Source organism: Capricornis sumatraensis, unplaced genomic scaffold, assembly GCF_032405125.1.
Source record: "Capricornis sumatraensis isolate serow.1 unplaced genomic scaffold, serow.2 scaffold15, whole genome shotgun sequence".
Lineage (NCBI taxonomy): Eukaryota > Metazoa > Chordata > Mammalia > Artiodactyla > Bovidae > Capricornis > Capricornis sumatraensis.
This window is the reverse complement of record NW_027184626.1, coordinates 2,329,080-2,344,703: the sequence shown is the minus strand read 5'-3', so window position 1 is coordinate 2,344,703 and position 15,624 is coordinate 2,329,080. Positions and strand designations below refer to the sequence as shown.

The 15,624-nt window shown below is 39.3% G+C and overlaps 1 protein-coding gene across 2 annotated transcripts in view; it reads right to left on the bottom strand.

The window, feature by feature from the left end:
• Positions 1-13,506, bottom strand: part of LOC138072391 (lysozyme C, kidney isozyme-like) — a 55,469-nt gene extending 41,963 nt beyond the window's left edge. For both annotated transcript variants that reach the window (XM_068963488.1, XM_068963489.1), the window contains exon 1: positions 13,356-13,506. The gene's annotated coding sequence lies outside the window, so the exon portion shown is untranslated. The remainder of the gene's footprint in view (positions 1-13,355) is intronic.
• Between the last annotated feature and the right edge of the window lie 2,118 nt (positions 13,507-15,624).

Below are 15,624 nucleotides of genomic sequence, written 5' to 3'. Positions count from 1 at the left end.
GGTATCCCCTCCACTGAAGGATGATTCTTTACCTGGTGAGCCATCAGGGAACCCCAGATAAAGCCAGAATCTTTAAAAGGAGACCCCTCTTTCTACACTAAAATAAAAATTATCTTAAAAAGGAGAAACATGGAAGAAAAAAATAACTTTCAGGTGGCTTCCTAGAAACAATCTTTTTTAAAGAAATGAAAAAATCGTCTCTGAGTGTTTGCAGCCATATTTAGCTCTTGCACAGGTTTCACATTACAACTGATGCCATTGGGGCGTTCTGAATATATTCAAACTGGTTTTTAATTTTAAAGTTTTGGATTGCTTGTTTATTCAGGCACACAACTGAAGCAACACCAAATCTTTTCTGGAAATGGATTAATGTTTAAAATCACCCCCCATAGTTTACCATACATGCTAAAGAAAATATCGCCCACCTTCTACTACACACACATACACAAAGAACATACTCGGGGAAAAAAGGTACCATGAGTGAGAGTTGATAGAAGCAATAAACTGAAGAATTAGACTCACAAAGTTTGAAGATACTGTAATTATCAGATAGAGATCATGAAAATGTTGTTTATTGTTGTTGAGGAAATAAAAGAAGGAACTGAATCAATGACTGAAAAAACAAAAGACAGAAAAAATGACCAGACAAATTGAAAATATAATATCTAAAAGAGAAAATAGAACAGGTAAAAGAGAAAAACTATAATTGTTAAAAGGTAGCAAGAAAAAAGACATACTTACAAAGTAAAATTTGTAAGCTGGAAATTCGTTTTTCTAAGGCTACCTAGAATGCAGCAGAGAAGGATAAAGAAAAGGAAAATGTGAAAGAAATGTTAAGAGACCTGGATAATACCATGACACTTTCTAATATACAGTTTCAGAGGGATAGAATAGAGAGCACATAAAAAGGAAATAGATGTATATCATCTCTCAAAATTACAGGCTGGCTTGCTTTCCCTTACTCACAATTTTTGAAATTGAGACATCATTCACATCACTTAAAATTTACCCTTTATGAGTATCTAACTCAGTGGTCTTTATTTATAAAGTTGAACAGTTAGCACCATCTAGTTCCAGCACATTTTCATCGTCTCCCAACAAATGGGGCTTTCTTGGGTGACTCAGTAGCAAATAACATGTCTGCCAATGTAAGAGTCATGGTTGGGAAGATCCCCTAGAGAAGGAAATGGAAACCCACACCAGTATTTTTACCTGGGAAATCCCATATACAGAGGACCCTGAGGGCTACATACAGTCCATGGGATCATGAAAGAGTCGACACAACTTAGGGACTAAAAAAGAGATACTATTCCCATCGAGAGTCACTCTTCATTCCATTTTCTGTCTATGTGGAATTATCTATTTTGCACATCTCAAATATATGAAATCTTCACATATGTGATCTCTTATTTCCTGTTTCTTTCACTTAGCTCAGGTCACGAGCTCCTTATTGCAAAAATCATGCTTAAATTGAAGAAAGTACAAGAAACCACTAGGTCACTCATGTATGACCTAATCTAATCATTTATGATTATACAGTGAAGGTGATGAATAGATTCAAGGGATTATATCTGGTAGACAGAGTGCCTGAAGAACTATGGACGGAGGTTCATAACACTGTACAGGAGGTGGTGAGCAAAACCATCCCAAAGAAAAAGAATTACAAGAAGGTAAAGTGGTTGTCTGAGGAGCCTTTACAAATGGCTGAGAAAAGAAGAGAAGTGAAAGGCAAAGGAGAAAGGGAAAAAATATATCCAACTGAATACAGTTCCAGAGAAAAGCAAGGAGAAATAAAAAGCCCTTCTTAAATGAACAATGCAAAGAAGTAGAAGAAAACAAAAATAACAGAATGGGAAAGACTAGAGATCTTTTCAAGAAAACTGGAGCTATCAAGGGAACATTTCATGCAAGGACGGGCACAGTAAAGAACAGGAACAATAAGGACCTAAGAGAAGCAGAAGAGAATATTAAGAGGTTGCAAGAAAGCTGAGCCCCAAAGAACTTATGCTTTTGAGCTATGTTGCTGGAGAAGACTCTTGAGAGTCCCTTGGACTGCAAGGAGATCCAACCAGTTCTTCCTAAAGGAAATCAGTCCTGAACATTCATTGAAAAGACTGATGCTGAAGCTGAAACTCCCGTACTTTGGCCACCTGATGGGAAGAACTGACTCATTGGAGAAGACTCTGATGCTGGGAAAGATTGAGGACAAGGGGACAGTAGAAGATGAGATGGCTGGGAGGACAAGGGGACGATAGAAGATGAGATGGCTGGGAGGACAAGGGGACGATAGAAGATGAGATGGCTGGGAGGACAAGGGGACGATAGAAGATGAGATGGCTGGATGGTATCACCGACTCAATGGACCTGAGTTTGAGTAAGCTCTGGGACTTGGTGATGGACAGGGAGGCCTGGTGTTCTGCAGTCTATGGGTTCGCAAAGAGTCAGACACAACTGAGCAACTGAACTGAAGAATACATAGAAGAAGTATACAAAAAGGTCTTAATGACCCAGATAACCACAATGGTGTGATCACTCACCTAGAGTCAGAAATTTTGGAGTGTGAATTCAAGTGGGCCCCAGGAGGCATTACTATGAACACAGAGGAGGTGATGGAATTTCAGCCGAACTATTTAAATTCTAAAGGATGATTCTGTTAAAGTGCTATACTCCATATGTCAGCAAATTTGGAAAACTCATCAGTGGCCACAAGACTAGACAAGGTCAGTTTTCATTCCAATTTCAAAGAAGGGTAGTGCCAAACAATGTTCAAACTACTGTACAATTGCACTCATTTCACCTGCTAACAAGGTTATGCTCAAAATCCTTCAAGCTAGGCGTCAGCAGTATGTGAACCTAGAAGTTTCAGATGTACAAACTGGGTTTATAACAGGCAGAGGAAGCAGAGATCAAATTGCCAACTTTCACTAATCTTAGAAAAAGCAAGAGAATTCCAGAAAAACATCTACTTCTGTTTCACCAACTATGCTAAATCTTTTGACTGTGTGGATCACAAAAAACTGTGGAAAACTCTTACAGAGATGTGAATACCAGACCATCTTACCTGTCCCTTGAGAAACCTGTATATAGGTCAAGCAGCAACAGTTAGAACTGTACACGGAACAACAGACTGGGTTGTTGCCACCCTGGTTATTTAACTTCTACGCAGAGTACATCATGTAAAATGCTGGGCTGGGTGAATCACAAGCTGGAATCAAGACTGCTGGAAGAAATATGAACAACATCAGATATGCAGATAATACCACTCTAATGGCAGGAGGTGAAGATAAACTAGAGAACCTTTTCTTGAGGGTGAAAGAGGTGAGTGATAAAACTTGCTTAAAAGTCAACATTCAAAAAACTAAGATCATGGCTTCCAGTCCTATCAATTCATGGCAAATAGAAGAGGGAAAAGTGGAAACAGTGACAGATTTTATTTTCTTGGGCTTGAAAACCACTGCAGATGGTGACTGTGGCCATGAAATTAAGACAATTGATCCTTTGAAGGAAAACTACGACAAATCTAGACAGCATATTAAAAAGCAGAGATATCACATGGCCGACATTGTTTGCATAGTCAGAAAAATGGTTTTTCAAGTAGTGATGTTCAGATGTGAGAGTCAGACCATAAAGAAGGCTGAGCAAGGAAGAACTGATGCTTTTGGATAGTGGTGCCAGAGAAGACTCCCGAGAGTCCCTTGGACAGCAAGCAAGGCTTCCCTGGTGGTTCAGTAGGTAAAGAATCCACCTGCAATGTGGGAGATCTCAGTTCGATCCCAGGGTTGGGAAGATCCCTTGGAGAAGGGAATGGCTACCCACTCCAGTATTCTGTGACCAGAGAATCCCATGGACTATAAAGTCAGATACAACTGAATGACTTTCACTTTTACTTCGGACAGCAAGGAGATCAAACCAGTTAATCCTAAAGGAAATCACCCTTGAATACATACTCACTAGAAGGACTGATGCTGAAGCTGAAGCTCCAATACCTTGGCCACCTGATGCCAAGCGTTGACTCATTGGAAAAAACCCTGATTCTCCAAAAGACGGAAGGAAAAAATAGGGGACAGCAGAGAATGAGAGGGTTAGATAGTATCACCAACTCAATGGACATGAGTTTGAGCAAACTCTGAAAGATAGTGAAAGACAGGGAAGCCTGGCATTCTGCAGTTTGTTAGGTAGGACATAGCGACTGAACAACAACAACAACAATTTGTAAAATTCATCCACACTGTAGCAAGTATCACTTCATTCCCTTTAGTGGCTGAATACTTTCCCATTGTATGGATATACCACTGTTTACGTCTCCATTAATCAGTGAGGTTCATCATTTGGGTCATTTCCACTTTTTGGTTACTGTCAATAGGGCTATTGTTTTGTTTGGTCTGATGGACATTCTACTCCAAAGCTTTAACTAACACTCTCTCAATACTAGTTTTTAACAACTATGCCTGGCCCTAAACCTTAAACGTATGTTATGATACTGGGAGCCACGCCCTAGGCAGTATGTGTTTAGATGTAATGAAATACATACATTCCATTATGTATGTATTTGTGGAATAATGTATGTAATAGTGGAAGAAATGTATGTAAAAGTGGAAGAAAGTATTTAAAAGTGGAAGAATACGTACTTCCACTTTTATAAATTCATGGGGTCACAAAGAGTCGGACACGACTGAGTGACTGAACTGAACTCAACTAAAGGGGCATCTCTGTGTTGGCATTTAGGCTGGATGTAAATATACTTAAAATATCCCATGCTTTCACTAACCTCATGGTCTTTCAAAGCAAAAAATTTAAAAACCTAAATAATTTTAACTCCTACTGAAATGTGTCCTGAAATAGATTTCTTACTGCTCTCTAAGGAAATCACAATACATTATCAATATTTTATTGTTTTTATTTTCTTCCTTGGAAGTCTGTGAAGAAGTCTGTACAAAAAATCAAACAGTTTTTTAAATCTTTATCAAACAAAACTATTTTAATGAATCTTTATTCTTTGTTAGAGATACTCTATCTGCTCTATGCAGCATCTGATTGAGAGAGATTTTTAATTATGCTAAGACTCATTGGAAAAGACTCTGATGCTGGGAGGGATTGGAGGCAAGAGGAGAAGGGGACGGCAGAGGATGATGAGATGGCTGGATGGCACCACTGACTTGATGGACGTGAGTCTGAGTGAACTCCGGGAGTTGGTGATGGACAGGGAGGCCTGGCATGCTGCGATTCATGGGGTCGCAAAGAGATGGACACGACTGAGCGACTGAACTGAACTGAAGGTACAACTGAGAGTCCCTTGGATTGCAAGGAGAACCAACCAGTCCATCCTAAAGGAGATCAGCCCTGGGTGTTCATTGGAAGGACTGATGCTAAAGCTGAAACTCCAATACTTTGGCCACCTCATGCGAAGAACTGACTCTGATACTGGGAGGGATTGCAGGCAGGAGGAGAAGGGGACAACAGTGGATAAGATGGCTGGATGGCATCACCGACTGGATGGACAAGAGTTTGGGTGAACTCTGGGAGATGGTGATGGACAGGGAGGCCTGGCGTGCTGCAATTCACGGGGTTGCAAAGAGTCAGACACGACTGAGCGACTGAACTGAACTGAACTGAAGGTACAACTGAACCTAACATGAAGCATGAAAGACATGCTTCGCTTTCAACTGCAGTCTTATTTCTGTCCTAGCTCACAAACTTTCAAGCCTAAGTCAGAATATGCTGTCTTTTCTCCTTCACTTAACATCTGATGTGTACAACTGAAGCATGAACAGCTGGTACTGATCACAACAGGCCAAGCACTCAAAAACTTACATCAGTGGAGCAATGCCGGGGGTCAGACGTCCTTGGCAAAACTCACTAAACATTTTTGTAAAATTACTTACAGATTCATCAAGTTACCAGTAATATTTCTACATGGATGAGATCCAAAACACATTTATGTGCCTGTTGATGTGCTTTTCAAACTCAAGCAAAAAGTAAATAGTTGCCCAATCAGCATTACTGAAAATATGGGACCTGAGAGAAAGGTGCATAAGAGGCAAATTAAGTGAGAGGGGGAAAATAAAAAGGTATTCCCAGAGAGAGCTATTCTAGATGTTACTAGGATAACTTTTAAAAAGAAAATGACCTTGAAGGTTGGAAGTTCATTTGAGAGGGGGTAAAAGAAACAGTCAGGTCTGTGATCCAGAATAAAAAGGAAATGGAAGTGCTTTTATTTTGCCCCTAGAGCAATGGAAATTTATTGTGTGTATTTGGATATAGATTTTATTTTATTTTTTACTACCCTGGTGGGTGAGCTGAGCAAAAAAAAAAAAACAAAAAAAAATCCATTTTATGACATTATGGACCTTTTAGACAGAGATTTAGGCCACTGGCAAGAAACATTAGTTTATTTGGGCAAAAGGTTAGTCCAAAGATAAGGCATCTTTCTCACTGGGCTGGCTTACCAAAGGGACTCTTCTTTTCCATACACCTTGAAACAAAGGGAAGGGTAAAAATTCTTAGGAAAATAAAATCTATGTTAGTTCTGTGAGACAGTGTGTTGTCACTGAGTACACAAATCTTGTTGGCTTACTTATAAAATAAGCAAATCAGATAGGGAAAGCTGTGAAATTAAAGCTTAAACTTAGGATGCGTTTTGTTTGTATTTCTTCAACAGGCTTCTGGGAAAGTAAACTCGTCTTTGATTTTCTCTTTGCTCCTCTCTTTGCTTGCTTTTCCTGTTGTTGTTCAGTTGCTTGGTTGTCTCTGTCTCTTTGAGATCCCGTGGACTGCAGCACGCCTGGCTGGCTTTGCCCTCAAATTATGGCAATTGTTTACTGTTTGAACGCATTTCTCTTTGAGAGACAGGATTATGTCTTTTTTAAAAATTATTCCCAGTGTCTGGCATATAGTAGCTGCTCAATAAATATACAGACTAAATCATTCATTTGCAGCAATCGAGATTATGAAAAGGCTGTCCTACAAACCATACTAGTTGAGATTAAGATCATTATTCCTTATTTAGAATCTTTTCTCTGAGAGCATGTAAATCCCTTGGGTTTGGGAGAAAAGAAAAGAAAAAAAAAACTGGAAGAGTTCAGTGGATTGGCTTTCCTTGAAAGACAGCCAACACTTTTTTCTCCTGATCCATAATTAGAATAAAGTAAGGACAGCCATTTAGATGTTCTTTCAGCAGTTCCTAAATTAACCCAGACTCACAAGAGAAGGGGGAGGAAGAGACTGGGAGGGAAAAGAAGGAGAAGATAGAAGCAAAAAGAAAGGGAAGCAGAGGAGGACAGAGGAGGATTGGCTAAGAAATCTACTGCTGTGTTTGTCTGAAGACATTAGCACTTTTTATTTAATTGTACTTTTGGTCCCAAAATTTATTTTTACCACATGTGCCTTGTTTTAAACTAACTCCCAGAACTGTGCCACAAAATATTCCTGCTTCAACATCACACCTGGGTCCAGTTCAAGAACCTAACTACTTCTAGTCCACATGCTAAAGCCTTGCTCTCATATGCCAGGAAAAATAGCCAGTGCCATTTAACATCTGGACCCAATGTACTCTCTTTACTAATTTATATTTGTGTAATATTTTATTTACCAAAAGATAAAATCAGTAAAAGTAGATAGTGAAAATCATTTAGAAATTTTAATGAAAATCTGAATATAGTAAACGCAGATTTATAATTTATACTTTCATGAATTTAATGTTATATATGCCTAAAATGGAAAATATCTTTTAAATGCAACTAACTGCCCATCAGCAGTCAGGCATGAACCTGGGATGTATCCATTCTGTAGTACATATTCTGTATTTCAAATACATATTGAAGAGGTTCTAGCTTATCATTAATCCTGGTTCTTACTGAATTTGCATCATCAAAATGCAACACTTCAAAGCAATTTTTCAGTCTCTTGGATGATATAATTTTGGTTGTATCTTCTTTGCTCTATACTTAAGACCATTTTCAGTTTTACATCTATAAACACAATTTAGAATGATCAATGAGTTTTTAAATTTCCTCATGACTTTCTCCCCCAATCACCTTTTCTTACACATCTGTCTTCAGCATTTGCTGATTACAAACTGTATCAGGTAAGTTTGGTGCAGAGATATCATAACAGGTGAAAGAAGGGTGTCACACATCTTTTAAATAAAATGGAATGGTCTTGTTTTTCTCACAAATATAGATGGTAATGTGCTTTCTGTGTTAACAGTTAACTATGAGGAAACCAAATATCTTTTTCATCCTTAAAATTTTATTTTGGATCATTATTGATTTTTGAATTTGAGAAAATTTATCCAGGACATCATAATCTGAATGTCTGAAATTTTTGCTTATGAAATGAATTTCACTGTCAGATTATAGAATGTTCCTAATCTGTCTGCATTAGGATTCTGAATCATCTCGCAGTTGTGAAATATCTTCCTCTTACAGTTTTCTTCAATTTGCCATTATGGACAGAGTATGAGAAATTATGAGTCCAAAGTTACATTCCACAAAAGAGTGGAGTACAAAGATGATGTCTCCAGTCCCCTTTTATATCTTCTCAAAAAGAGAACCTGAAGCATGAAACAGTAGTGATAGTTTATTTTAATAATTTACTATCCTTCTAGGTTCCTTAATTACTCTTGTGTTTGTTTATAATTTTTTTAAAGTATATCTGGGAATAATTGATAAGTAAGTTGACTCATTGGAAAAGACTCTGATGCTGGGAGAGACTGGGGGCAGGAGAAGAAGGGGACGACTGAGGACGAGATGGCTGGATGGCATCACGGACTCGATGGACGTGAGTCTGAGTGAACTCCGGGAGTTGGTGATGGACAGGGAGGCCTGGCGTGCTGCGATTCATGGGGTCACAAAGAGTCGGACACGACTGAGCGACTGAACTGAACTGAACTGAATGAGAAAATAATTCCTAGGATGATTAAATAGCAAATGTTTCAAGAAACAGAGAAAGATGAAATCACTAAGAACTCGTATCTCAAATATGTTAAAGGTTCCAATGGATTCAAATGATTATTACAAAACAGAGCTTTATTCTAGTTTCATAAAAATAGGTGTATCTTTCTCTTTATTTTTTGGAATAAAGAGAAAGAAAGAATAAAAGTCAAGAAATATCAATACTTGCAAATAGAGTTATTCCAAAATAATTAATAAACTAAAACTGGGTCATATGAACCTTAATGGTATATTGAGTTAATCAGATATTATAGCAAATACTTTAGAACAACAGAAATCAGCAGTATATATTTGTGAGTATGTTGAAACATACCACCCATTCTTACAATTCTGTACAATATTGGGACTAATACTCTGGTGTTCCATTTCCATTTTATTCACTGCAACATTCCTCATAAATCCAATTCAGCATCAGTTTTACTCTGGATCAGTCCTGAGGACTTTGATCTAGCTCACTGCCCCCACAGGTGGAAGAGTGTGAAAATCTTGATTTGGTAAACAACTTGAGCTTTTGATCTGAAAATAAATAGCTTCCACGGAAATAGGACCAAAATATATTTTATTTCTCTGGCTGTCTCTCTCGTTTTCACTCAGAAACTCCAACTGCATACAGATGACCTCTCTCCACATTTTATCTAGGAGCACCTAGTGGGTATCTCACACGTGCTGAAGAAAATGTCAAGTCTCTTTCAGGCATAGTGCTTCTTGGTACTTCTCTATTAGAAATAGCCATGGTCCTGGCAGGAATTGCTGGTCCAAGTGCATAGTTCTCTCATTGATAAAAGCAGCCCACAATTTCTTTATCAGTAGAGGGTACAAGTCTAGAGGAATGAATGATGTCTATTTATTCTCTTTAATAATTGACTGGAAGGGTCCCGAAGGATTACTGCTTGGGCCCTAATGTGTTACAGAGTTCAGGGAAGCAATGTGTCCAGATTTTTCCTACAACTCTCTCTTGATTTCCTTTTGCCTGAGATAGGATTCCACAACATTTGGCAGGGCTGGCTTTGAGTAGAGGCCACCTGCAAATACTTTTTTTTTTCCTGAGGATGACTAAAAACATCTAATTACTGCGTCTTCACTTACTTTTGTTATGTCCTGGTAGGTTTTCTGCAATCTCCTTGAAAATGGATGCCCATTAAATTCCCTTAACTAACTGGTTAGATATGCAAATTTCATTACAACATTCTCTTTCCTTTTGGATAATTCAGACAATGTACAAAGCTAATGTATGTGGTGCGCTCATCCAAACATTTGCCAAAAAGGGCCCACATTTTATAAAGGCAGTGGTGCAAAAGAAAAGGCAATGTCTTAAACTGCAGTCCCTCTGTAGTTAAATCTAAAGGAAACATATGATTTTTTTGTCAATAAATGTTATATATTCTTATGTCAGAATTTGGAGGAAAACAAAACATGAACGAAAATATGGCCTGTGTCATACTATGCTCATGATTATTAACCCGAGCTGAAGACAGATATAGAGAAAAGAGATGGAATGGTATTTTAAATTTGAAATTCATTTGTCTTAACTGTTTATGCTGTGACAATATTTTGGTTGATTCCTTTTAAGTTGAATAAAAATAATTATGTTAAATATTCAATTTTACAAAATTGGCATCACATTGTAAATTTAGCTTTATATTCTCCTTTTTCACTTAAATTTATATTTGAGCATTTTCTATGTCATCAAACATTACTTGAAAATACATTTTAATGGCTTCATAATAGATTATTTTAAAGAAAAAATACCACATATTTAACTAATCTCCTATTGTTAGACACTTAAATTGCATCCAATTTTTCATTATTATTAAAAAAAATTATAAACAGTATTATATGTAAGTTTTTGACTGAGTATCTCTGATTGTTGGTTTCTCTGGGATGGATTTCTTGGAATAGACTTACTACTCAAAGTTTATGGTATTTCTAAGGCTTCTGAAGATACGACCAGCTTGCCCTCCCAAAAGGGGTTTATGTATTTACAGTTGGTTAAGTGCCTTTCAAAGCATTGATTCTAAGTCCAAAAAACTTTTTAAACTCTCTTCTGCCCCATTTCAGAGCTGAAGTGTCAGATCAGATGGTTCATTTATTTATCTGACTTACTTTCCCAGAAGCATGCAAAAATGTGTTTGTTCCGACAAATTCTAGTCTTTTAACATTTCCCATAGGTTATTAAGATAACATGACCTAATAAGAAAATTCATTTAAAGGTGACAAATTTTGCCTCTGGTTGGGTGACCCAACTTACTTAGAAATATTTTCTTTCATTTTTGAGTGCCTATTTTGAGCAAACTTGCCAAGGTCCACACAATTTTGGAAGGGAAGGATTATTGATCCTGTTGTTTGTATGGACGTTGAAGATGACACTGAGAAAGCTTTGTCCCATATGACATATATAATACATGGCAGAGTCATGATTCAAAACTCAGGTCTAATCCTATAGACTGGTAGAAAACATTTGCAAATGATACAACCAACAAGGGCTTAGCTTCCAAAATAAACAGATTGCTTCTACAATTCAGTAACAAATAAACAACCAATCCAATTGAAAAGTGGGCAGAAGACCTTAATAGACATTTTTCCAGAGAAGACAAACATATGGCTAACAGACACATGAAAAGATGCTCATCAGCGCTAATTATTACAGAGATGCAAATCAAAACTAAAACAAGGTATCACCTCATACTAGTCAGAATGACCATCATACAAAAGTCCACAAACAATAAATGCTGGAGAGCATGTGAAAAAAAGGGAACTCGCTTACATTGTTGGTGGAAATATACATTTGTGCAGTCACTATGGAAAACAGTATAGAAGTTCCACAAAAAACTAAAAATAGAGTTACCGTATGATCCAGCAATCCCACTCCTGGGCATAAACCCAGACACAACTATAATTCAAGAAGATACCTGCACCTCTGTGTTCACAGCATCTTTATTCACAACAGCAAAGACATGGAGACAGCCTGAACATCCACGGATAGCTCTGTTTACAGGAGCCAAAACATGGAAACAACCTAAAGGTCCATTGACAGATAAATGGATAAAGATGTGGTGTGTATACAACGGAAGACTACTCAGCCATAAAAAAGAATGCAATAATGCCATCTGCAGCAACATGGATGGACCTAGATTATAAGTGAAGTCAGAAAGAGAAAGACAAATATCATATACTCTCACTTATACGTGGAATCTAAAATATGACACAAATTCACATATCTAATAACCAAAATCAACTTAGATACAGAGTACAGACTTGTGGTTGTCAACGGAGAGGAGAGGTAGGGGAGGGAAGGACTGGGAATTTGGGTTAACAGATGAAAAGTATATATAAATAAATGGATAAACAATACGGTCCTATAGGATAGCACAGGGAACTATTCTCAGTATCTGAGATAAATCAAATGGGAAAGAATATTAAGATGAACATATATATATGCATATATATATATATATATATATATCTGAGTCAGTTTGCTATATAACAGAAATTAAACACAACATTTTAAATAAACTGCACTTCCTTAACTTTCTCGACAAGGTTCGGAGGGGAACATCAGAGGACTGTCAAGAGCTACAGCTGGGGCCGGCCCTAGGCTGCGTGTACTTCCCCGGTCCAAGCCGCTCAGGTTCGGCGCTCAGGCAGCCCTCAGAGGCACAGATTCGGCTGGGACTGCGCTCCGTGCCCTTCCCAGGTCCGAGTAGCTCAGGAGTTTGGCGAGCGCGATCGCCGCGGTTTGTCACCTTTTCTGCCGCTGCTGCTCAGCTTTCTGGGTGGACCGCTGGCGGCCCCCGTGAGGCAGATGGTGACTGTCCAGCACCCCCAGAAGTCTTAGCAAAGAAGCCTGCTTGCAGTTAGGTAGGTAAAGTCTCTCCGGGTCTGCAATTGCCCCTTTCCAGTCCTTACGGCTCTGGCTGCCTATCCCCGGCGGGGGATGGTCTGCAGCCGGCTTTTCCGTTCCGTCCTTCGTTCTGTGCTCGGTCCTGGCGGTGTCTTATGTTCGAGCTTTTCGTGCGGTAGCTATCCCACAGTCTGGTTTGCTAGCCCAAGTTAGATGGTTCTGGTTGCGCGTGGGGCGTTCCTGCCCGATTCTTACAAAGCACTGCAGCCCGTGCCTCCCGCGCGTCCCTGCCCTGCCCCCACTTCCCAATGGCGGATGCAGGCGTCTGTGCTGCTTTTCCGCTGGGGGAGTTACTGTTGGGCTTGTAATCTCTTGGTTTTAATTATTTCTTTATTTTTCCTTCCTGTTATGTTGCCCTCTGTGTTTCCAAGACTCGCCACAGACTCGGCAGGGAGAGTGTTTCCTGGTGTTTGGAAACCTCTCTTCTTAAAATTCCCTTCCCGGGACGGAGCTCCCTCCCCACCTCCTTTGTCTCCTTTTTCGTCTTTTATATTTTTTCCTACCTGTTTTTGAAGACAATGGTCTGCTTTTCTGGTTGCCTGATGTCCTCTGCCAGCCTACAGAAGTTGTTTTGTGGAGTTTGCTCAGCGTTGAAATGTTCTCTTGAGGAATTTGTGAGGGAGAAAGTGGTCTTCCCGTCCTATTCCTCCGCCATCTTTATACCACTTCACACCAGTCAGAATGGCTGCGATCCAAAAATCTGCAAGCAATAAATGCTGGAGAGGGTGTGGAGAAAAGGGAACCCTCCTACACTGTTGGTGGGAATGCAAACTAGTACAGCCACTATGGAGAACAGTGTGGAGATTCCTTAAAAAATTGCAAATAGAACTACCTTATGACCCAGCAATCCCACTGCTGGGCATACACACCGAGGAAACCAGAATTGAAAGAGACACATGTACCCCAATGTTCATCGCAGCACTGTTTATAATAGCCAGGACATGGAAACAACCTAGATGTCCATCAGCAGATGAATGGATAAGAAAGCAGTGGTACATATACACAATGCAGTATTACTCAGCCATTAAAAAGAATTCATTTGAATCAGTTCTGATGAGATGGATGAAACTGGAGCCGATTATACAGAGTGAAGTAAGCCAGAAAGAAAAACACCAATACAGTATACTAACACATATATCATATGGAATTTAGAAAGATGGCAATGACGACCCTGTATGCAAGACAGGAAAAAAGACACAGCTGTGTATAACGGACTTTTGGACTCAGAGGGAGAGGGAGAGGGTGGGATGATTTTGGAGAATGGCATTCTACCATGTATACTATCATGTAAGAATTGAATCGCCAGTCTATGTCTGACGCAGGATACAGCATGCTTGGGGTTGGTGCATGGGGATGACCCACTGAGATGTTATGGGGAGGGAGGTGGGAGGGGGGTTCATGTTTGGGAACACATGTAAGAATTAAAGATTTTAAAATTTAAAAAAAATAAAAAATAAAAAAAATAAAACGTTTTTGAGACACAGTCTGAAGAAGCAACTTTTTGTTTCAAAAGTGGTTGAGAATGAACAGGCCTCCACTTCCTTACACTACCTGTAAGGTTTCCCTGGTGGCTCAGACAGTAAAGCATCTGCCTGCAATGCAGAAGACCCAGGTTCAATTCCTAGGTTGGGAAGATCCCCTGGAGAAGGAAATGGCAATCCACTCCAGCACTTTCGCCTGGAAAATCCCATGGACAGAGGAGCCCGATAGGCTACAGTCCTTGGGGTCACAAAGAGTCAGACACGACTGAGCAACTTCACTTTCACTTTCCTTACACTCCTAGTCAGCAGTATATACTGAGCTTACCCATAGCCCACTCAGGTTCTGGTCCCGTTCTGTTCTGGTTCTATGGGCCATTATATGTAGTTGTGAGCAGCTAAAGTAAATAATAAAAAGATTAACAAGGTGTTTTATGACAGTGAAAAGTATACTTCTTTTTCTAATATTTACTTTATCTCCACCTTTTATACCTGGGTAAAATTAATAATCTCTAACTAGAAACTCCCTCCAAAAAGCATTAATTAAACTCTGTCTTATAGAGAATACAGTAAATGATGCTTCTTTGAAAAGTCATCTCCAAACAACAGATGCGAAGCTTAGCTTCAAAAGTATGATCGGTGGGACTTTTTGGTTACCATCTGCATGTGTGTATGAACAGTGGGGGCTTCCCTTGTGGCTCAGATGGTAAAGAAACTGCCTGCAATGTGGCAGACTCAGGGTCAGTTCTTGGGTTGGGAAGATCCCCTGGAGAAGGAAATGGCAATTCACTCCAGTACTCTTGCCTAGAGAATTCCATGGACAGAGGGGCCTGGCAGGCTACAGTCCATGGGGTGGCAAAGAGTCAGATAAGACTGAGCGACTACATTTGATCCTTGGTTCTATGAACAGTGGGACTCCATTGTTCAGCTCGTAGAAGCTGCCATTGAAAGTAGGCCTTGTGAAGTGGGAGGAAAGAGCACTGCAATGAGAGGTAGATTCAAGCCTTAGATCTTCCACCAGGACAAGCTGAGCTTTGAGTCAAGGCCCCTAATGCAACTCAATATGCTCTCCTTTAAGAATTACCTATGTTAAGAATTCTTCATGAAATTCTTGAGATGAAATAATGCAATGTGTGAGAGAGATAACATGCTATACTACACATGTGGAGGAGTAATGAATACTATCCTGGTTCTGTGCCAAAGAACCCAGATGAACCCACCTGTTCCAGAGGGTGTGAGTTCTGGATTGGTTTCTCAGTCTCCCCAAACTTGAGTTTCTGATTCCAGAAAACAG